Genomic DNA, 23,382 nt, shown 5'->3' with positions numbered 1-23,382 from the left:
ACACACACACACACACACACACACGTGGCTGCTGAGAAGACACAATGATGAAGGTGTTGGGATAGAGTAGGGTTGTCTTTTTTGCCTACTTTTGCCTGAACTATTAGGATGCAGAGTGTCCTGTGATTGCATTGGGTGCTCTGCTGAAGTCACTGCAACACATCAGGACAGTGGAAGCATAGAAAGTCCCTCCTGTGATGAGGGTTATTCGTGGATGAGTACTTCTTTCTATATTTATACTAAGATGAAAGACAGAAATGATTTGAAATGAATTGATGAAACGCAACAAAACACCTTAATGCTCCCGGTCTTTGTGCAGGTTAGAAATGACACACACACACAACACTTTGCTTTTCTGATTGTTGATGATGAATTGTTTACCTTTGTAAAAGACAGGTTGAAAATAAGTCACTGCTGTCAAACCAGAATAAAGCTCTGACACAAAGCAGGAGTCCCAGGTCTTAGCCAATGATCTTGCTCATGCACTATAGACATGCATTAGACTCTGCCTTGTACGCACACAGTGTGTCGGCTGGATGACACTACGGCTCACGCTGTGCAGCGGGCTCTGTGAGGACACACGTGGAAAAGTGCCTTGAGACAGAAAAGTTTGGAAAAATACTTGAAATTTTGGGGGTGGTTGTGCTGCGAGGGAGGACACCCTGCCCCCCTATCCCGCGGTGTCAGCCCGCATTGTGCCGTGAGGCTGAAGCTGTTGCCAAGACACTGAGTAAACTTGAAATGGATTTCCCCCACGGCTGCTTAGGAAAGGGAAAGTTGCCTCCTCTCAGAGGCCGCAGCGCCACTCGAACCACTGTCTCGTGTGCTATGCGGTGTTTACAGCGACTGCAGGTTGAAGCCATTTGTGAATGTACATTTACTCAAGTACTGTATGACGTACTTGTATACTAAGTTATACTTCCACATACATGCAGTGCAGTTAGTTACTTTACAAGTAAAAATACTGTACATACAAAACATATGAAGATCTTGTGAAATAAGAGGATTTGTTATATATTATACGACTCAATATCTAGTTAGTTGTTTGTCAATTAATCAATTCGAAGATGTATTGGCAACTGTTTTGATATGATCTTTCATGCAAAAATGCCAGACGTTTGAACGTTCCTTCTCAAACGCAAGGATTTGCTGCGTTTCTTTGTAATTATTATCATTATCATTATTATTATTAGTACTATGTTTTTACTTTTCTGAAGTTTCACAATGCAAAAAAATCACACAATCAATTTAACGATTTATATAAAATATCTAAAAAATTCCATTTTACTTAAAGATACAAAACAATAAAAACAATGCACAAAAAAAAAGATAACTGATCAAAAAGTTAGCTCCACTTAATCCAAATACAACACAAACGTACTTTTGGTTCAGTGATATTTTCACTGGAGGCATCTTACTTGTAACAGAATGTTTTTACGGCGTGGTATTGGTGCTTTTACTTCAGTGAAAGATCTGAATACTTCCTCCTCCACTGGTTAAAGTCTACAGCCTGCCCGTGAACAAATACATTGTGTTAGTTCGATTATTCAAAATCATACTGTTATAGTATCAACGTTTCTCTGTTACGAACTCAATGAACACACAGTGAGAGTATTCAGAAGGGGGATGGCGGTTTTGGGGGATTAGAGGAAGAGATAAGGATTATGAAAAGTATTTTATTTAAAGAGACCGAATCATGTGGACACTGGCCTAGAAACGTTAGCATGAGTTAGTTTACTGTTGACATTCAGTCCATCCTCCAGTATAGTGTTCCTGTTTTCACCGCATGTCACAATCATCAGTTATACGTGCTGTAGAGAATGTGTCTCATGTGTAAACTTCAGAACACTCAGTAAAGGATGTTGTATGTTCAGAAATAGTTTCCTTGAAGTGGTCAACTATGGACTGTACTCCATATAGCAAGCAATATTAACCCGGTCTGGACCACTTGCTTGTGTGGACTACTGTTGAATATGAATGTGGGGAGAACTATGTCTGTCGGGACTTTAGCTTCCAAATGCCAAAACCTGTCAGGGAGACTCTATGCAACACGAGACTGCAGTAAAAATTTACATTATAAATCCCCACAAGGCCGACATGTTTCATATTCATATCTGGATATCTGGACTCAGGATGTTCCTGGGTGATCAATAAAGCTTTAGTCCCCCTCCACTCAATAGTGTAAGTTCACGGTCACTTCACCTGGATGTGTCACTGTCCAAAATGATGGATGTGCAGTGGTGTTAAGTGATGTTCCCAGTGCATGCTATAGGCAAGGCAAGGCAAGGCAAGTTTATTTGTACAGCACATTTCAACAACAAGGTAATTCAAAGTGCGTCACATAAAACCATTAAAAGCATCAAAACATAAGGCAAAAGAAAAGGAGATTTAAAAACAATTAAAGAAACAGTGTAAGAAATAAAATGCAGAAATGCAGGAAATTGATTAATATATTAATTGAACGTGGTTCAATTAAAGGCAGCAGCAAACAGAAAAGTCTTCAATCTTGATTAATTTAAAATTGATTTAAATATAGTTACCAGTTATGAAGCACATGATCAAATAGAGATTTGCCATTGCATATCTGTAAATGACAAAAAAATGAATGATTCATTTAATTTAATATTTTTACATTGTTTATTTCCAATTGTTTATTTGTTTATGTGAAAATACATATTTATATTGTTTTTATCGCTACTGACTATTTTACCCTACACCCCCAAAAACAACAAAACAACATGATGGAGATATGTTTGTCTTTTTATAAGGAAATATTACAAATGGCACTGCTTTTTATTTCATGAGAATTCTTGTTTGAACACAAGCTTGAAAGTAACCATGAAACGCATCTGTCTACACTTCTGATGATGTGCTGACTTTAAGTTCAACGCTGTTATCACATTCATCTGTTTCTCTTTACTCGCCTTGTGAGTGTGAACGTCCAATATTAAACTTACATACAATGGTTACATATATTATTACATTATTATATTGTGGAAAAATGAAACTCCCAGAGGGAAAATAGACTGTGATTTTAAGAAGTTTGAACTACTTAAATGAATTGTAAGGCACACATCATTATTCTCTATGTACAAAATAAACTAAATCTATTTGTAACGAGGACTTACGACCTAAAAGCATGAAGGACGATTGAAAAATAGAATAGTCCTCTGAGACATCTGTCATTCAACTTTTAAAAGGCAGTGTATGTACCGTATACTCTCTATTTGTATATCATGCTTAAGGAGTCTCGTACATAGAAGAATACCATCAACGTGATTATTTCTCTTATATCTCAATCTCCATTATCTGTGGCTCCGCTCAGCCGCTCAGTAGCTCTGAGGTGTAAATGTATGAGAAGGTGAGGTGCAGGAAAATATCCCTTTTGAGGGAAATAACAGGTTCGTCTTCTGCTACGGTAAATGTACAGTTGATGAATTTATTGCCCAACATGTTCAGTCGGCTACAGTGGAGCCAGTAATTACACGGTTACCCTCTGCAGTCACAGATGACCGTTCTGCTTATCTTCACGAATTACTGAGACGTTCGTTTGAATTGTCTCAATCGGGAGATGAGAGAAACACGGCCAGCAGGGGCGCTATTTGCACTTTTGCTTTCATTAAATCCACTGTTGCTGAATCCGATGTCTAATAGAGGAGCAGTGTTGGTACCACGTGTGGTGCCCGTAGTATTGAAGAGTGGTCGTATTTTGTCTATGTGTGATGCTGTATTTTACCATTTAAATAAAAAATGTTTAAATCATGGCACGGCGTGCCGCGGGAACAGGGCGGGTCTTAGGACCCGTGGATTCATTTCTTGTCGAACAATAAAAGTTGGGTTTATCCGTGTGCTCTCGACGTGCTTCAATGCAGTCTCAAAGTGAGTGCGTGCGTATGTGCGCGCGCGCGTTTGTGTGTGTGCGTGACCAGCCCCCTTCTTCTCCTGCAGCGTGCATATTGCAGTGGTGCAACTACAGCCAGCTGTGCGGGCGGTGTGCAAACATTCAGCCGCTGGGTTTACTCTGCGGCTTCACAGCAGACCAGAGGCGGGTAGTATCGGCTGGTCCGTCCGTGTTTTTCCCGGAAGAGAGGGGTGTGCCACATGGGACACATCTCAGGTCAGCAGCTGATTCCTGCCGCACTTCTCACGCAGAAGCCCTGCACGGACGCCTCACCCCGCGAGCCCGTGCTGATAATCGGCTGTGAGTGAAGTGGATCAAAGAGGCGCCGCGAGTCCGAACCGGGACGCCCCTTCTGGATCCCTCTTGACTGGAACCGCCGCTTCCGAGGGGCTCAAACACGGGTGAGTGAAACTTTAAAGATCGTTTCATCTCAAGTGCATCGCTGTTGTTAGTCATGGATGGTTCGCAATGGGGGGGTATAGGGGAAGTGTAGCTCTGCTCGTGCAATGCAGATGGAGCTCACCGCACGTGTTTCATCGCCGTGGTTTATTGTTGTTCAGTGAATCGCTCATCGGAGGACACATATGGACTCTTCTGCAGTTGCACTGGAATTCTTTTTTTTTTACCACTTTACACGCACGCGGGCACGCACTTTGGACCGTGAAATTGGACGCTGCACTGAAATGCACGCCGATAAGTTGACATTACTCTGTCATGCACCTGTGCTGAGCTGCTGCCTCACACCCCGTTGTGCTTTACAAACTGGGGACCCTGGGTCCCTCCAGGGACCTCTTGAGGCGAACGAAGTGGTCCCCTATGATGTCTTCTAGTTTCTAGGAATTAGTCCAGGGACAGTGCTTTGATCACAGGTTTCCCTTTCTGACCCATTGGCCTATTCATGTGAGCCTGTGTATATCTTTTTTATTTTTTTAAATTTATAATCTTATTGCAATAAACTCATGAATTAGTACATCCACATAATGTCCAAACTGTATTTGCAATTATTACTATTATTGTTGTCCTTTATACACTCAGTAATGCAAATAAAAAATAAATATATTTCATATTCATGTTTGTACACGTACATAAACATGTATGATAACAAATATCTATATGTGCATACATTTATGCATGCGTCCTGATACATTCACATTTATATATGAACAAAAAGGGTTGTTAATGAAGACAACCGGACAATACTGTTACAATACAATAATTCAGTTTTTGATATTGTCAATTGGACATCTTTTGGGTTAGAAGGACAATGAAGAAATGAGCACGATTCAATATGTTCAACATTTTGGTGACACAATGATTAAACAATTGAAATAAAAGCTGACATCTGTAATAATTAGAATCGGGGTTTGTTGCAGCATGTTTAGGGAGCCCTGGTGTAAGGTTACCTGTCGGTATGATTGTGCTAATAACTGTATAGTTGGTGTTTTGATACGGTCTATTTTGTGAAATCCTGTGACAGCAGAAAGTCACTCGGCGTTTCTCTGTTCTAAGGCCCCCGAAAGAATGGAAGATGGTTTCACCGCTCTGAAGTGACTTTGTGTCTAATTTAAACGAGCGATGGCTTCATCGTGTCGCCCTCAAGTGGTGCTTATTTTAGCCTGTTCACAAGTCGTTTTTTTTTTTTTTTTTTGAAAAACATCAAGTACATGAACGACATGCGACGAATAACTGCCCGCTTTTGTTCTCAAGCATCGAGTCTGTGTAGTGTCCGCTCTGCGAGGAGAAAAGCATTTTCACTGTCTTCTTCAGCGGCCGGTATTTACAATTTGGGTTTTGCTGAATGTGCTGGAGACTATGTGTGTGTTATTGCTGAGCAGTTCAACTTCCCCTCTTGTGCCATCATGTTTTGTATGCAACTTTATGAGCCCTAAATGCCGGGAAGGCAGAAAAGGGACTGCGGCTCACTGTATGACGGGCTTGTGTCAGGACATCGAGCGAGATTAAATGCTTTTCCGATCCTTGCGACCCATGCATCATGTTGCTGCTTGGCATTTGGTCCTGTTGTACCAGGGCAATTGTTGAATCTTGCGGCAAAATTGTGGTTTGTCTAGATATGTGTATAGAACATACCATTAACAACAACAAAATGTTCCTAGAAATTTTTGTCTTTTGATGGAGAAGGGGCAATCTGACTGAACGTGTGCTGTCTCGAGTCATTTTGACTCGTGTCTGCATCTCTACTGGTTTGCATGGTGTTAATTAGCCCCTCCAGCATCACTTCTGCTTCTCTTGTCCACTTTTTTTTCTCTTGTTGCTGAGTGTACTGACAGCTGTAACTCTTCTTCACGTGGGCCTTTGGTAATCATCCCGGAGCTGGGACCCAGCTCCTGGAAAAAGAGGACATGTGAGCAGCTCGCGGCTCCTTCAGCCCCTCTCGGAAATCACTTGAATGAGGCAAGGGACGTAAATCAGCATTGTGTGTGTGTGTGTGTGTCCTTGTGTGAATGTGTGCAGGTTTATGTGTTCTTACTAGAGTCTTCAATTAATGTCATGAAACATTTAACACCGAGGCCTGGACGTCATCCACCCATGTTATGTCAGGCAGCTCGTCTGCTCCTCGACTGGTCTGTGGCTGGTGAACACTGCTGTGTCGTGCTGCTTCTCTTATTGCAACAGTTTGTCCATTTCCGCTCCTTATACCAATTGGTCGTGATCACTAAATCACTGTAGAGCTACGTACAATCTGCAGGAAGTGCTTTTCTTTTATATAGCCAAACCAAAACACCCTTATAGAGTGGTCTCGTGTGACGTCACAGTTTAGCTGTCGGCCATGTTGGAGTACACACAAAGCCACTGGCATGCACGGCTGAGTCGCATAACCTATCGATCATGGTGAACTTTTGTGCTGTCTTTGGTTGTGGCAGCAGAGCTGATAGAGACAAGAAATCATTCTTTCATTTGCCAGCGGTCATTACACATCAAGGAAATGACACAAAGGAACTATCCAAGCGACGTCGCGAGAAATGGCTGTCACGCATCTCTCGAGATATAAAGGAATGGAATTTGGCGTACACTAGAGTATGTGCGGATCACTTTATAAGTGGTCAGTGATTTTATTTACAAATTCGTTTGTGAACAGTATTTAATAAAGGAAATATAAATTAAACTTGGACATGAGAAGGTTACCGAAGCTTCATCGGCCCGTGACAGCAGTCGGTGCCAGAGACGTGTCGAGCGTGTACAACAGGCGAAACACAGAGATGCAGCCTCAGCATTGCTTGATATGAGTTTAACGTCAGATCATGCATATGACAGCCCACCAGCAGCAGAGGATGAGGACGAGGATAAGAATAACCAAGCCAACCAGACAGACCTCGGTGGGGCCACGATTGCAGCAATGCAAGCTGAGATGCAGCGCCGACTCTCGGAAAATCAGAATTTGAAAAAGGAACTTTCCGATGAACGATCCATGTTTGATTCAGAATTTTTCGAAAATAATGATGAGATAAAAAAGTGAGATATTATACTGGACTGCCGGACTTCTCAACCCTGCAAATTCTATACCATTTTATAGAACCACATCCCATATTCTACTTGTGTAAGGACTGGGGGTGTTCACGAGATACGTGTAGATGTTGGCGTAGTTTACCGATGGAAGATAAGTAGGATCGGCACTGAAACGATCTGCACTCATCGTATAGGGATCCAAGTTACCAATAACCTTCAATTTGGCCAGGTAGCGAACCTTTGATGCACTATCCAGTGATTCAAAGTATGGTATTTTCGCCGCACTTCCTTGTTTACTCGCCGCCATGTAGGATCTGTATGTACTCCAACATGGCGGACAGACCTCGTAACTAAGGAGATCGTGACGTCGGTGAGACCACTCTATATTTGTTCAGTGTGTAATTTATGGATGTATCCCTCAAGTGATCGTCATCAGTGGGCTGTGTGTGTGTGTGTTGTGTGTTGTGTGGTTGACCATGAATACAAATGGCCAAGCACTCAGAATGGATGGAAATTGAAATCAGAGCATGGCCTTGACTAACAGGGATGAGGCATTAGAAGGGTTTGATGCTTTGACATACATCCATTAAAAGTATGACTGTACTAAAAGGCAGCCTAGGATTATTTAAAAGTAAACATGAAGTCAGTTTCATTTTTCTTTTGTTTTTGGAGACACCAAGCTTAAAGGTTCTCTAGTCTATACGATATTCAGAGCATTAAATTCAGCAGCAAATACCTTTTGCTTACGTAAAGATATAGTGGAGTAATATCTACCTGAGCAGAGAATGACGTCACTAACCCTCTGTGGTGTTATCCGAGCTTCTCTGTTCCTTATTGACAGAGCTTGGCCGGCTGCGCTTGCCTTTTGGTGCTTGTGAGCGTGCCCCATTGGCTAGCTCACTGCCGCTCATGCGGAGGGTATACAGCTGATAACGGCGTTCCGATCAACGGCATCCTCGCAGAAGCGTAGCACCTAACCTCCTGTCCCCCTCTCAGGCAAAACACTGTTGTTGATATTTGCTCTGACAGCGATATTTGCACTGTTCGCTTTATTTGCTCTGTTCGCGTTATTTGCACTGTTGGCGTTATTTGCACTGTTGCCGTTATTTGCACTGTTGGCGTTATTTGCATTGTTAGCGTTATTTTCTCTGTTTGCGTTATTTGCACTGTTGGCGTTATTTGCATTGTTAGCGTTATTTTCTCTGTTTGCGTTATTTACTCTGTTTGCGTGATTTACTCTGTTCGCGTTATTTGCATTGTTAGCGTTATTTGCTCTGTTTGCGTGATTTACTCTGTTTGCGTTATTTACTCTGTTCGCGTTATTTTCACTGTTAGCGTTATTGGCTCTGTTAGCGTTATTTGCACCATTAGCTGTGAGCCACCAGCTCAGCCTTCACCATGGTGAGAGCTGTGAGGAGGCAATAGATATCCCATGATTTTCATATTGAGCACCTTTTAATGAGATATTTAGAGATAGAAACATTTGCAGGAAAGCGGTGTAATCACTTTAACTGAGTAGTTCCCCTCAGAGATGTAGGACAACTTGTAATGTGTGACTGAACTGTTTTTTCCAGACTCAAGTGTTAAGACGCTCAATCTCGTGGAATCCACAGTGATGACCTCTTTATTTGATGTCTGACAGACTTTCATATCACAGCTGTGGGAGTTTCTGTTACTAAGCTGGTACTGTCAGCACTGCGGCCACCACCTCCTCTGTGCTGTCAGCCTTCAATCCCTTGAAGTTCTCCAGGTGTGCTTGTGGAATCGTTCCAGAGTGATCTTTCACGACGCTTTAACACAAAGTTAACAGTAACACAGGCAAGCGTTTCACCTGTGTTGCAGGGACTGGTAGAAAGCAGGTTCAGAATAATGTGTAATGCATGTCATTGTTTGTGAAGGGGTGTTTATCTTCCATTTTGTTTTTGTGTATTAGAGAATAAATTGATGCACCATTTGAGTGAGCTAAAGCACCTTATGTTTTGTAGCACATTTTCAAATCAGTCTTCAGTTCATCATCTCAATCCAGTCCTTGAGATGTGTCCCTGCCCTGTGATCTTGTTACAGGAACACTCTATTACTGATATTTAAAAAATGTTACAAGGTCAGTTTACTTGTTCTGTTGACTTCTACTCATCCTGCAAAAACTGTTGTAGAATGACGTCTGTGGCTCTGGGAGGAGCTTTCCAACGTCTGAGACTTGGAGACAACAGATAGAAATAAATAGAAAGCCTGAATTATAAACTGGCGGTGTCGACTTTGAAAGACGTAAAGCAGTTTACCCGTCTTAACACCCCAAAAAAATTATTATCCAAGTGCATTGTGGGAAATGTAGTGCCCAGTGTTTTGGGTTCTTCACCCATACTATGGAATAAAAAGTCTGGGAACCTTGGCTTCTGCTCCATGGATTTTGTGTGGCGATGTCGGTCTGCCAGTCCACCACTTTGGTCGAGACTAAAATAATTATTGGATGAATTGGCATGTTCAGACACATTGTCCTGTGTATCAGTCTTGCCTCTTCAGGTATCATTGATGCAGCTATTCTGTACTTGGGGAAAGAAACCGTGAAACAGGAAATTAAAATAAGACATGTCTTTTAAAAAAAATCTTTTATTGTGGCAACATCAGAACGCAACTGTCCAGTCGGAGCAGATTATGTAAATAAACTCAGCAGACAGGCCAGAGACTGCCCACTACTTGTTGTCTGTATATGTTACTGCAGCGTTAGTCTTAATAATTTCCCCTAACTATTACTACGTAATAATTACTCCTTTAAATAGAGCCTTCGGATTGTGCCAGAGTCTCTCACCAACTCTTTCTTGCTTCCCAGCTCTGAGGCAGCGTGCACCCCATAAATTGTGTCCAGATTGGACACAAATCAGGCCTTCACTTAAACAGCACATGCTGTCCACAAAATATCACAAAATATAAAACGACCTAAGTAAGACATTCAGTTGAGTTGCTGTCAGACACCAACATTTGTAAGGGGGCACTTTTACTGTACTGTTATGCAATATATTTCAATACATGTATGTGTGTGAATATAAAAAAAAAATATATATATATATATATATATATACTCATCAAATAGAGAGTATATAGACGGTACATACACTGCCATTCAAAAGTTGAATTGGGTACAGTCGGATGTCTCAGAGGACTATTCTATTTTGCAGTCATCCTTCATGCTTTTAGATTGTAAGTCCCTGTTACGAATGGATGTCATTTAGTATGAAGGGTTCATTTTGTACATTGAGAACAAAACGCTGCACAATGGTTCAGCCAGACTGACAATGAAAAGGGCAGCGAGAGAAAGACAAAGATCCCTCATGAGCAACAGTTGATAAAGATGGCAGAAATCACCAGTCAGTGAAAAAATAAAGTGGAAGCATAGCATCAAAATGTGTGCAGAATTTAAATACGAGCCGCTTCCAGTTTCAGTGTCAAGTGTACAATAATAGACCTTTTAAGAGGCAGCGTGTTGCTTTAGCAAAGCTCTTCTTTCTTCACTATTCAGAAGGTTAGTGTTGGGTGAGCACTGTGGGAGCTGGGCCAGGGAATCTCAGCTGAACATATCACAGTTTACACCTATTAAATCCAACCACTTGGTAGACTGCAGAGGGCCCAGAGAAAAACCTACGAGAAAAAAACAGTACACTAAACATTTAGAGCACAATTGCACCATTGTCATTCAAACCCAGCGAGGCATTCACAGCTCCTGGACTATGTCAATGCCATCAGAGACTGGACGGCAGAAAACTGCTTACAACTCAATGACTCTAAGACGGAGGTTCTAGTTATTGCTCCAGAGGAGTTTGTCCCCATGATCAGGCAGATTATTAGTCCACTCTCCTCTGCTGCCCATTGCAACCTGCGCAATCTTGGGATTTTCTTTGATCGATCCATGTCGTTTGACCCTCATGTTAAGCAGCTGTCCAGGTCATGTTTCTTCCATCTAAGAAATATCAGTAAACTGAGATCTGCAGTATCAACACCTGAATTAGAGATGATCATACACACATTTATCTCTTCACGCATTGACTACTGCAACTCACTTTTTACATCACTCAGTGCATCTGCTCTTAACCGTCTGCAGGTCATCCAAAACGCTGCCGCCAGATTACTCACCAGAACAAATCGACGGTCTCACATCACCCCCGTACTCCGATCTCTCCACTGGCTCCCTGTAGCATCTAGGATACACTTCAAAATTCTCACCATCACTTACAGAGCACTTCACGGTCAGGCTCCGACTTATGTAGCTGATCTACTTCGCCCCTATTCACCCGCCCGCACTCTCAGGTCAAATGCTCTAGGTCTTCTGTCAGTCCCACGCACACGATTTAAGAGCCGTAGTGACCGAGCCTTTGAGGCAGTGGCCCCGAGGCTCTGGAATGCTCTGCCTGCAACTCTACGCCTCGCAGATACTGTGGATACTTTTAAAAGCCAGCTAAAAACCCACCTGTTTAGGCTGGCGTTTGAGTAAAAGTAAACCCATGTCCTAGACCTGCTCTTAAAATATGTTTTACATTTTTATTTTATTTTTTATTATTTTTTATTTTTCTCTGTGTATGTAATTTATTGACCCGAGGGTCACATTGTGTTTTTTATGCTTTTAACTTTCTGCTCTGTTAAGCACTTTGTGATGTTATGTCTGTGAAAAGCACGATATAAATAAATTTCATTCATTCATTCATTCATTGTGGATCAATAATGATGGAAGGTCTCGAACGCTTTTCTGGACTGGAAAACCAATTCCGAATTGCCAATAGAGAATATCAGAGTATAATGCTAAAGTAACGTGGTAAACATCAGCCTGTTAGCATTATTGTGGGTATGCTAGCGTGCTGAAGTTAGCAATTAGCACAGAGCACCGCTGTGGCTACTGTAAGTACGACCTAACAGACCGGCTAGCATGGCTTTAGACTCATAGTTTCATCAATTTCACTCAAATGTCGGCCACGTTAATAGAAACATAATTATGACACCAGTATTTCCGGGTGTTTGTAGAGGGCGGATACGTGAATACATTCCCAGGTCCTTATTAGATGGCGATGTGCCAGGCGCACAACCCCATCTTCACATTAGCCCTCATTATTCAGAGCACGGCCAGCGAGGACTCTGGGGGTTCTCAGATCTGTGAGTTCACCTCATCCAAGCACTTCTCCCCCGTTCTCATTAGCCTGTGTGTGTTGGTGATATCAGCGTAAATGAGACCCCCGCTGGGAACCTACACCAGTTCATGTCTTCTATCAGAACATCGGCCCTAAGAAGGTGGAAGTCAAACCAGAATCTTTAGCAAAGATGAAGACAAAGAAGAAATCCATTAACGTGGTCCTGTTGTTGTTTGACCAACCTGCAGGGTTAAGGTTGCCACTGAAGCTTCAAACTGTATTTTATATCAATAGTATTTAATAGATACTTTCATTGTTGCCCTGCCACCTTTAACGCTGAATATCTAACAGTTCCAAGACAAGTACATCCTAAATTGTCTTAAAGGAGCCGTGTGTAAGTTTTAGGGGCATCCAGTGGTGTGATGCAGATTGCATCCATCTGGGTTGCCCTCCGCTCACCCCTCCCTGTCTACACGTGTCGGAGAACTACGGTGCCCTTATAGGGATAGTTATCTTTAGGATTTTATTCCTACGAGGAGTTTCTCTTGTCAATACTCTGTTCAAGACTAAATACATAAAGCAGCAACAGTAAAGTCTCTATATAAAGTCATTCATATCTCATTGGAAACAAATAAAAAATGTCAATAAAATAAATAACATTTCTTTTTTATAAAGTAGTTTATAAAGTATAAAGGACGCAGAGGTCTGTTAGTGTCAGTCATTCAGCCTGTCCTCTGTCATCCTGGCTGCTTTGTCTCAGCTCTTAACAAAAAAAAAAGTAAGATAAACAGACTACAGACTGACAGCTTCTGTTTCAGCTTGTTTGACCGATCTTTAGTGCTCGCGTAAACATAGCGGCGGTGGATGAGAGGCTGCGGACGGAGCATTGAATTAGGTTTCACATTCGTTTACATGTTGGTGCTTGTTGAACAGATGTATTGTCTTTTTACTCAGCAACGAGCGTAGTTGGCGTTAACTCAAGTATCCTTCACCTGACCTGGTTCAATTAATCTCCCAAAATGTTGCACATGGTTCCTTGAAGGTGTCAAAGCTCAATGCCTTTTCTAAATGCCCTGAAGATGTTATTCCGCTGCGAGTTCCCAGAGCCCTGCTGTTATTTCCGTGTGGCCGGTGAGCTAACTGAAATAATTGATGGCTGGTTGAGTTTGTGCTGTCCAGAAGTCGTCCACACACTCTGGCACCAGCTTTTCCTCTGTGGGCCCTCGTCACAGTGGACACAGTGGGGTTTACTGTAGACAGCCAAAGTCCTTTCTACTTCCCAGGTTACCATCTGTTCTACATCATTTCATTCCCCTCTGGAGAGGGATGACAACGTGCAGAAATATATTGACATTTTTATCTTGAATAATAAATGGTTAAAAATAGCAAATACTTGACGTGAATGCCCACACTCGTGGAGGCTTTTTGTAGTTTGCCACCCAACCCACATGTGGCAGCTATATGTTACGTAATGAGGTATGTATTACATTCGCTGTGTTTACATCCGATTCGAGGGTGGACTTAATTGTGCGATACAATGACCAGGTGTGTGTTGCAAACAACAGTGTGTGCACACTCTAGCTTCTATATATAAGGGATAGATTCGTTCCATGTCCATGCAGCTGAACGTGTCACCATTGTGGAGTTGGCATCGGCAAGGACAGTGTATTACTTTGTAATGTGCCGACTCCTACGCACAGCAATTGTCATGTGTATTTATATTCTGTATTGCTGCTATTTGTGTGTGCATGCTAGCAGCACGGCTCTAGAGGTAACGATGTCGGTCGGCCCAACTCGTCGCCGGCCCAGACTGAAATATCTTCTAGCTATTAATTTTAGTATGTTCGTTCGTGGTCCCCAGAGGATGAACTCTAAGGAATTTGGCGATGCCCTAGCACCGCCAACATGTTGACATTCATGGTTTTGAGATATTTTTAAATATCTCTGTCGGATGAATTACCATGATGATTCAGACATTCATGTTCTCCTCAGGATGAATTGAAATAAGATTTGGTTATCCCCATAACTTTTCATATAACGCCGTCATCATCTTGTCCAAGGACACGTCAGCATGCGGACGGGAGCAGCTGAGGATACAACAAAATGAAATTCGCATGGGGACCATATTATCATTTGAATGAGGGAAATAGTACATGTATGGCTTTTATGGGTCCACATTGTTTGCACGTCTGGCCCTTGGACTGTCAAATCCTAAACAGTGCAAAATCCTGGATTAAACCTCAACATGCTTTGTCAGATGTAGTGAGTAACTCTTTTGTTGAGACCGGGATGGACAGTTTATTGTATCTCTCGTCCCTGAAGAATGTGGGTTTTATTTTCTGTCCGTGTTTATATGGCGAGCTGGGAACAATCAGTTCAGGGTTGGTGACATGTAAAAGGATGCTGGTCCCTGCTACCGCCACCCAGACCCACACTTCCTTTGTTTGGTGTCCACAATCGATGGAACTATATATATGTTGTGGCCTGTAAGTAGCTGGCAAATCTTAACGTTAATTTAACATCTATCTCTCCAGTACACCCTGTGCCCTGACAAAAACAAAAAAATCACAAATTGCTGACGTTTGAAAAAAGCTTTTCCGTCTCTACCTCTATAAATCGTGTGTGCAGTCTTTGTGGAGGAGGCTCTGGCAGATTGTCTACCAATGCTTAGCAGTGCCAGAGTTGCAGGAGGAGGAATCGGCTCTCCAGGCGCCAAAGGCAGCGCTGTGATTTCAGTTAGTTCTGCCAGCTAAAGAGAAGGAGCTTAAACCCCCGCTCAGATGCCCGCTGACAGTACTTCAGTGTCCCTACATTGCAAAGCGGTACTATTTCTGCTCAGGTTTTCATGCAATAGGTCGGTAGAAATATCCCTCTGATGATGGAACTGCACGAAAGAGCAGAGGCTGGTAGTCTTTCTGACGAAATCCTGGAGGAGTGAGAAGCAGAATCTGACCCTGGGCCAGCTGACACCAGCGCTCTCCTTTTGAGAAAAATACCTATTTTAGTGAGCAAACCATTCCTCATACCCCATCCAGTTCTGAAGAATCGACCAAGCTCATATCCCCTCCCCTCCCCTGGCTCTAGCATCTATATTTCTCTTTGTAGCTTGCACCAGGCTGGAGAATGAGAGGCTCTTTAATACTGCTGCCATCATTATTGATGAAGGGAGAAAGAGGCTCACAGCTCAGAGGGCTCAAATGGTTGTATTTTCCACAAATAATATGGCCCTTAAAAACACCAACAAAAAATCATCTCAACCAGTTGTCTGTTCTCTTTGATCCTCTGCGGTCTGTGTATGTGCAAATTTGAATAAAATTGCCTGGAACTTATGATTATGTTCGTTGTCGAATAATTTGCAGGTTATTTTCTCAATTGTTTAGTCTACAACATATCAGAAATTAGTGAAAAATATCCATCCTCGCTTCTTTGACTCCAAGATGAAGTGTTCAAATGACTTGTTCCTTCCGACCAAAAGATTAAAAGCCAAACATATTTAGTTTAAACTTAAATTAGAGAAAAGCGGCAAATCTTGATATTTTAGAGGCTGAAAAACAGCATTGTCTTGGGGCATTTATGCCTAAAAAAACGTAGAAATGAATTAATGAAATTAAATTAGCTTTGCTGCACCATGTGCAAATTAATCATCAAGACTAAGTATGTATCAATGCCCTTTGTGCTCGAATGTTGACCTGGAAACTTTTATTACATCAATAAATATATGTTTATGACTTGGCGCTGTCACAACTCATAATAAGAAGTGTGGATGAGGGTGTTTTAACCAAATAATCATGATATAACGGTGCTCTGTCTTCAGCGAGGAACATTTTTTAGGATGAGTCACCAAAGGGCTGCTGGGATAAACATCTGCTCCTTCTGTTAATCCCAGCAGCCTGTTAATGCTGATGCCTCTGCAGTCCTCTGCCTCTGACCTTTCCCCAAACAAAGACCACAACCTGAAGTCTGATTTAGTTTCTGAGAGGTTTGTTTTTTCCAATTGCTTTTTGTTTGTTTGTGCACATTTAGGAACCTGCTCCGAAGAGATAAGAGCTAGAAAAAAAATCTAATTTTGTTTTGGTGTTTAAATGCTTAGAGAGCCAGATAAGCCAGAGGAAAGAACTGTTCCTCCTCTTCTTCAGTGATGACTCTCTGAAATACAGTCCAGGAAGCAGCTCAGCCGCTGCAGAAAGCAGTGACGCTCCAACAAGACTAATATCAATTCTAAAACTAAGTCACAGAAGAAAATAAGCCAGATCACTATCGACTACAGTGTTTGTTAACTTTAAATTCATTTCCAAAACTCAGCAAGTGTAATTATCTCAGTAACTGTGTTCATGAGATCATTTTCTACAGGCCGTGAGCCGTGAACGTCAGCCATGCTGCCGTTTTAGAAAACCTACACTGTGATCTGCACCTGCACGACCTCACACAGTGAGGGCACACCCGTTAGAACGCAAACACACACACACACACACACACACACACACACATAAAGACGGAGGGTAAAACACCTGCAGCTATGTGCTGTGTAAGGAGGACATCTGGGTTCACTTAGTGCGTCACTTTGGATCATCCTGACAGTGTGTGTGTGGTGAAACAAACAACAAATGTCAAACGGTAAATACTGGACACACTTTTTTATGTATTTTAACTGGAAAATATTGTCGACCATAAAATCTACAAAGCACAAGAAGGGGAGCCTGCACGACCGGTGGAAGTTGTGTCTTTATTGACAGTGTGTTTGTTTTAGTTTTGAGACTGTTTTGGATTCCTATCCAAATGTTTTGGTTTGCGTCTTTTGCCATGTTAGCGCCGTGGATCTGGGCATGGCAAGGTCCGTCGGTCAGTCCACCACTTTGGTCCAGACTGAAATATCTCAACAGCTATTTGATGACTGCCATTAAAATTCTGTACAGACATTCATGGTACCCAGAGGATGTGCACAGCATTGTCATTGTGAGCATGTTGCCATGCTCACAATGACAATTGACAATGACAATAACATTTAGCGTGAACATTACCGCACAGTCTCACAGAGCTACTAGCACGGCTGGACCACAGACTGGATATAAGAAGTGGACGTAGTCATCGTGACGTCACTCATTTGTTTGTGGACCGCCGTTATGAAGCTTCGAGTTCTTAGATTTCACCGTCGCCATCTTGAAATGCAACCGATGAAGAAAAGTTGCCATATTTGGACTGCGGATGAGTGACGTAGACATGCCGGATACGGGTCTGGTAGCGGCAGCAACCTGTCAATCACAGTCAGCCCGCCCTAAAACATACTCTGCTTTATGGTCTACTTGACTCTTAAATCAAGTGAGAAGTAGAGTCAATTTCTCATAGACTTCTATACAACCAGACTTCACATTGCAACCGGAGGATTCACCCCTTGCTGGTCAGTAGAGGGAATACTTCTGCATCGGCTTCACTCGGCAGAACCGCTTGGGCAGGACACACTCCTTTTAATATCCAGATTTAAAAGAAAGAAAAGTACCATGAGCGTTTAAGAATTAGGTTCAGCACTTGCTCATAAAGTATGCAGTCATATTGAGTCTGTAATAAAGAGTGGAAGCTGGACTTGTTATCTGGCTGCAGCTCACCAGAGCGAATTAGAGTAAGCTGCAGCAGGTTTCCTAACAGCGGTGAAAAGAAGGGATGGAGATCACGGAGGGATATTCTGCCTCTGAGGGATTTAGAGGAAACTGAGTATCACTCCCAACGGAACAGATAGATGGATTCTCATTTACAGAGTAATCCTCTGCAGGTTCACATCATCACAGATTTCTGGAACCGTGGTATTGAAAGCGCTGAATGGGGATTTTGATGGTCGATGGAAGATGGGCTGCACTGTGTTCATCTTCTATATTAACCCTTTCAGCCTCTCTTGCTATCCCTTCCGGCCTGGGCGGCACTAACTCCCTCTAACAATAGAGGATCAGCTAGTAGCAGGTCCAGCTACTCGATCACTGGTGGGTGGAGCCACCACCAAGGGCCTGGCCCGCTCCACCTGAACAGATAAGAGCCTCATGTTTCTATTGGATCATGAACCGGTCTGTCCTTGTTAGACGAACCTTGTCAGGCGACATTTCTAGGATTCCTGGAAGGTCAGCCATGCTGGAAGCTGCCGACTCATTGTCAGTGTCTGAGTAGAGGAGAAATAATTGGCTCACCCAACTTGCCAGTTTGCATTCCTATATCCTGTTTAATCCTGCTTACTATTGCATGAGGCAGCCAACCTCAGACAGGGTGGCCCTGGATTTGGTTGGGGATTGTCCCGAAGTGTATTTCTGTCTAGTCAGATTGATCGGCGCTCTTGGAGCCTGTGCCCAGTGTCTAGCCTGGGGGAGCCCGTTTCCTCAATCACGCCACATTGATTGGCTATACAAGACTGGCTTTAATAGGTTTACTGCTACAGCGCGCTGTCTCGTACAGCACCTTGTTAATCCTGTGGATTGAATTAAAGAGTTCCAGCGATTAATCTGTAACGGGTGTAAACACAGGAAAGTGTTTTGTACCGGGATTACCTGCAATTACGGTGTTTGTTCCTGTGTGTTTTAAAGCTAGATTTCGTGGAGGTGGTTTTGTTGACAGACATGAACTTCTTTTTCACAAAAACAGACATACTTGCACATGATTGTAGCATCACAATGACTGAATGCTCAATTAAGTACAGAGTAACTATAGTGGTATGCCTTACAGTGTGCTTTTGGCAGTATACAACATGTCATCAACAGTTCCTTCAAATTCAACAACAAAATACATTGTTGGTCCAGGACCTTCAAAACGTGATCTCTGGTCCAAAGCCCCCATCGACAGCACGATGTTGCCGTTTCAAAAATAAAATGGGGAACTCACCAATTTTACACATCAAAGTCTGTTTACAGGTGTTTGTTATTTTTCAGCACAAAAACCACTTGGTTAGGTTCAGGGAAACATTGTGGTTTGGGTTAAGATTACAACCTTTTTAAGGTTAAGGGACCCTTGATGTTACGGTTACAATGATAACCACTTTGCTACGGGTAGGAACGACCTTAGTCTAGAGCAGGGATTCCCAAAGTGGGGTGCGCGCACCCCTGGGGGTGCGCGAGCTGCCTCTAGGGGGTGCGCGAGAGGAAAAGTGTAATGGCGGTCTGATGGTGTAATAATATTAAATATTTAAAAAAAATGTAATTTTAATTTAAAAACTGTCAGGTGGGACATCTGAAGCTATCAGTGGTAAAAGAGGAGAGGGACAGAGAGAGAGAGAGGAATCGGAGGCGAGGGGAACGGAGAGGTGCGTTGGGGAGAGACCGGGAGAAGAAATCGAGCCAGAGTCAGAGGAAGATGAGACGGAGGAGACCGAAAAGGAGGAAGGGATAGCACAGACAAATCGGGATCACATCGGCCCATCGCGGAGTCAAGGTGAAAAAAGAGGAAACGAGAGTGAGCATCAGACTGGGAAAAAAAGAGGAAATATGATGAAAAGTATGTGTGTCTGGGCTTCACTTGGATTGGCAACGCAGATTCCCCAAAGCCACAGTGCGTGGTGTGCAGTGAGGTTCTGGCTAACAGTCTGAAGCCCTTATTTACGTCGCCACCTGGACACCAAGCATGCCAGTGCAAGTCAAAAGCCCCTTACATTGTTTATATCGAAATTGGAGGAGTTACAAAACAGCCCAAAACAACTGCAGTCTCATTCATGTGTTGGGTCTATAAATGACGCACTACGGGCTTCATATCTGGTTACAGAATAGCGAGAAAGGGGCTACCGCACACAATCGCCGAAGACGTGAGCTTGCCAGCTGCCAGAGAGATGGTGGAATGTATGATTGGAGAGAAAGAAGCAAAATAGTTGGACATGATCCCGGTGTCCAACAACACTGTGTCGCCGCATCGATGCTTTGTCCGAAGACATCCTGGCTGCATTAGTCGCTCATTAATTGTAAATTAAATGTGATAATCTGCCTCTGAGCCTGTGCGTGTGTGCTCGCATCCGTATTGCTCTTTAAAAGTGACGCCTTGTGTCACTGAAAGTTATTGAAACTTTGTTGCAGTGTTTCAGGGCGTTTTCACACCTTCAGTTCGTTTGCTTTGTTGCAGTTGCTCCTTTGTTCGGTTTGTGTTCACACTGCAACATTTAACAGCGGACTAAATATTGTAAACAAATGCCACGCGCGAGCAAACTGTTCTCTCATTGGTCCGATTCTTATGCGGCTATGAAGGCTTAAAAGGCTCTGTTGCTTCTTTTTTTTTTTTTTTATTAAGGGGGGGGGGGTGCGCGAACCTGGTCGGGATGTAGAAGGGGGTGCGCGGCCTAAAAAGTTTGGGAACCGCTGGTCTAGAGAAAGGTCTGTCTCCACACATCATTCTGCTATAGGGGAAAAAAAGCTCTGGCTTGTTTGTATTGTAATCACAATTGTCTTGGGCAGCACTTGGCACAGGATCCAGTGTCAGTCTGCAACTGGCTAGGGTTAAAATAAATCAACATTGACTGTCGGTAGAAAACAGGAAGCGGTCCCAAAGGCCCATGTTTTATTGTAGCCCTGTAATAACACGATACTACATGTTTACAAGTAACAAGGTTCATGTATTGTCGTTAACAGGTTTGCGCTACATAGAAATTGAGAAGTTGTATCGAGAAATGCGCATACAAATTTGAAAAAGAAACATGGCTACCGTTTCGTCCTTTGCTCAACATAGACAAAAGAGATTTGCTACAGCTGCTGGAGGTCAGGAACGTCAACAACCGACGCTCTTGAAGAGCAGTCAACTAACAAACACCAATCACAACTTACTTTTCATTGAAACATTCATGTTTTTAAAGCAAAATAAATAATTTGAAATTAACTAAATTTGGAATATTTTACGTATTTCCAATCTATTGTTTACTGTGTTTTTTCTTTTGACTTTGTTCAAAGACTAAGTTAATTTCAAGGGTCAAAGGTCACTTTCAGGATGATGTGTTTTTTATCAGTAAGGGGATCGCCACTGTGCTCTTGGGGCTGTAGTCTGCTGGCGGGTGTGATGTGACTTTGTTGTTGCCCCTAAGAATAAGTCGTCTTTGACATAAAAAATATTCACCAGCGTTCGTGGTGCTGAGAGTTTCCCTTGATCACAGTTGATATTTGATTGCTGAGTTCTCTCACCGTCTCCAGAGGCCCTTAAGATGCTTCACACACTGCTCCATATGAATGATGCTCACTCAGTCAAAGATGATAAGGCACAATCACTGTGTGCTACCACAACAGGAGGAACATGGGAAAAGCTAATTCTGTGACGTGTGTGTGTGTGTGTGGGCGCGTGTGTGGGCGCGCGCGCCCGTGTGGGTCGGTTGAGTGGGCAGTTGTGCACAAAAGCTTTGCAAATCCAAGCAGCGGTACCGTAGGCTCGCTCTATCATCCATCAAGAGCAGCCAGTTCCCTCTCCTGCATGTTTTCTTCCTCGGCAGTTAATGTGACCTTTGTTTAAGTCAGATGAGATGCGACCGGCGGAGGAGAGGGCCTGATCAACCTGTGGGCCGAGGGAGAGCGGAGCAGCAGGAAATAAAAACCTCTTTAGTCTAAGAGCTATTATTACGATTGACATTAAAATGACACGTGTTGGTTTTGACTGATTGTGGCCTGTAATAATAAAAAATAATAAGAGCTCGTGAGAATGGTGTCTGTAGTCCATAAAACCCTGCAGTTAAATGCGTGTTGTCTTTATTGAAAACAAACCAGATGCTCACTGCCGAAAATAACTATATTAGTTGATTTCCACCCAGCCAAGACTGTGAAATACTGCATGGGGAGCACTGAATCCTTGTTATTTAGTAATTGCCTTTAAAAGTTCTCTCATTAAAAAAGCATATCGTGATATGTGCAGGTTCTCCTCCGTAAGACTCTATACTGGTCAAGCTGTGACTCTAATGTGCTTAAATGTTCTATTTAGTAGATTTCATTGTGCAAATGAGGTTAACTTAAAGCAGTGCTCTTTATTTGGACACACAATTATTCCTGACATTTGTTCTTTAATTTAAATGTGTTTTTTTGAAGCTGGGAAAAGTGAATATAAAGCAGTGTATAGCCAGCGAGTGCAGTGTAGCGTTGAAGTCTATCGTAATGGTCCCTCTGGCCCTGAAATCAACTTTTGATCATCAAGATGCAAATGGCAGCCTTCAGAGAGCCAGGCATAACGGAACGGATCACACAGAGATCGAACAGTCTGACGTGTGCTCACTGTCTCAGCATGAGTAGGACTGTACATGTTCTTGGTCTTCTCTGTGATGCGCGGGGTGGGGTGTCAAGGCTAAGATCGGCTGATCAGCTGACATGTGGTAACTGTATACTACCTTGGAGTTTGGTTTCCAGGTCCATTTATAATAACAGTGCACTGTCCCACTTGGCTGAATAACGACGCTAACGGAGGTTGCATTGAGTTACATTGTGCTGCATTCAAGATCCAATTCGTGAAAATCATGATGTGTGCAAATGTGGCATCACTGTTTGAAAACTTCTATTTGTCCAATACTTTGGAAAATACCAGAACTAGTGACACTCTCATCAATCTAGCCTGTACTTTTTGTTTTGCGCTAACTAGCAAATGTTAGCATGCTAATACCCATGTAAGTATTTGCATTATTTAACACAAATAATGTCATAAGTTTAGCAGTATTTGGTCATAAACCAAAGTATTGGTCAAATTAAAACCTGACGATGGCGCTAAATGAAAAGGCGAGAAACGTTTTTGGAGAGAAACTTGAATTGAATAAAGTTGATGGAGATGTTTCCACATCAATATAAAATCGATATTAGAGAGGGAATTATGACCTGTTTTTAACGGATCTGTACTCGGTATCGGCCGACACCCAAGTTCAGGGATCAGAATCGGTATCAGGAATGGAAAAATAATATTGAGACATCTCTACTTTAAATCCATCAGTCAATG

General features: G+C 42.6%; 1 protein-coding gene across 1 annotated transcript in view; it reads left to right on the top strand.

The window, feature by feature from the left end:
- Window positions 1-4,118: 4,118 nt before the first annotated feature.
- camkk1a (calcium/calmodulin-dependent protein kinase kinase 1, alpha a) overlaps window positions 4,119-23,382 on the top strand; it is a 53,477-nt gene continuing 34,213 nt past the window's right edge. The window contains exon 1 of the mRNA XM_079283507.1: window positions 4,119-4,302. The gene's annotated coding sequence lies outside the window, so the exon portion shown is untranslated. The remainder of the gene's footprint in view (window positions 4,303-23,382) is intronic.

Source organism: Melanostigma gelatinosum, assembly GCF_949748355.1.
Source record: "Melanostigma gelatinosum genome assembly, chromosome: 14".
Lineage (NCBI taxonomy): Eukaryota > Metazoa > Chordata > Actinopteri > Perciformes > Zoarcidae > Melanostigma > Melanostigma gelatinosum.
This window is presented reverse-complemented; position numbering and strand designations above follow the sequence as displayed.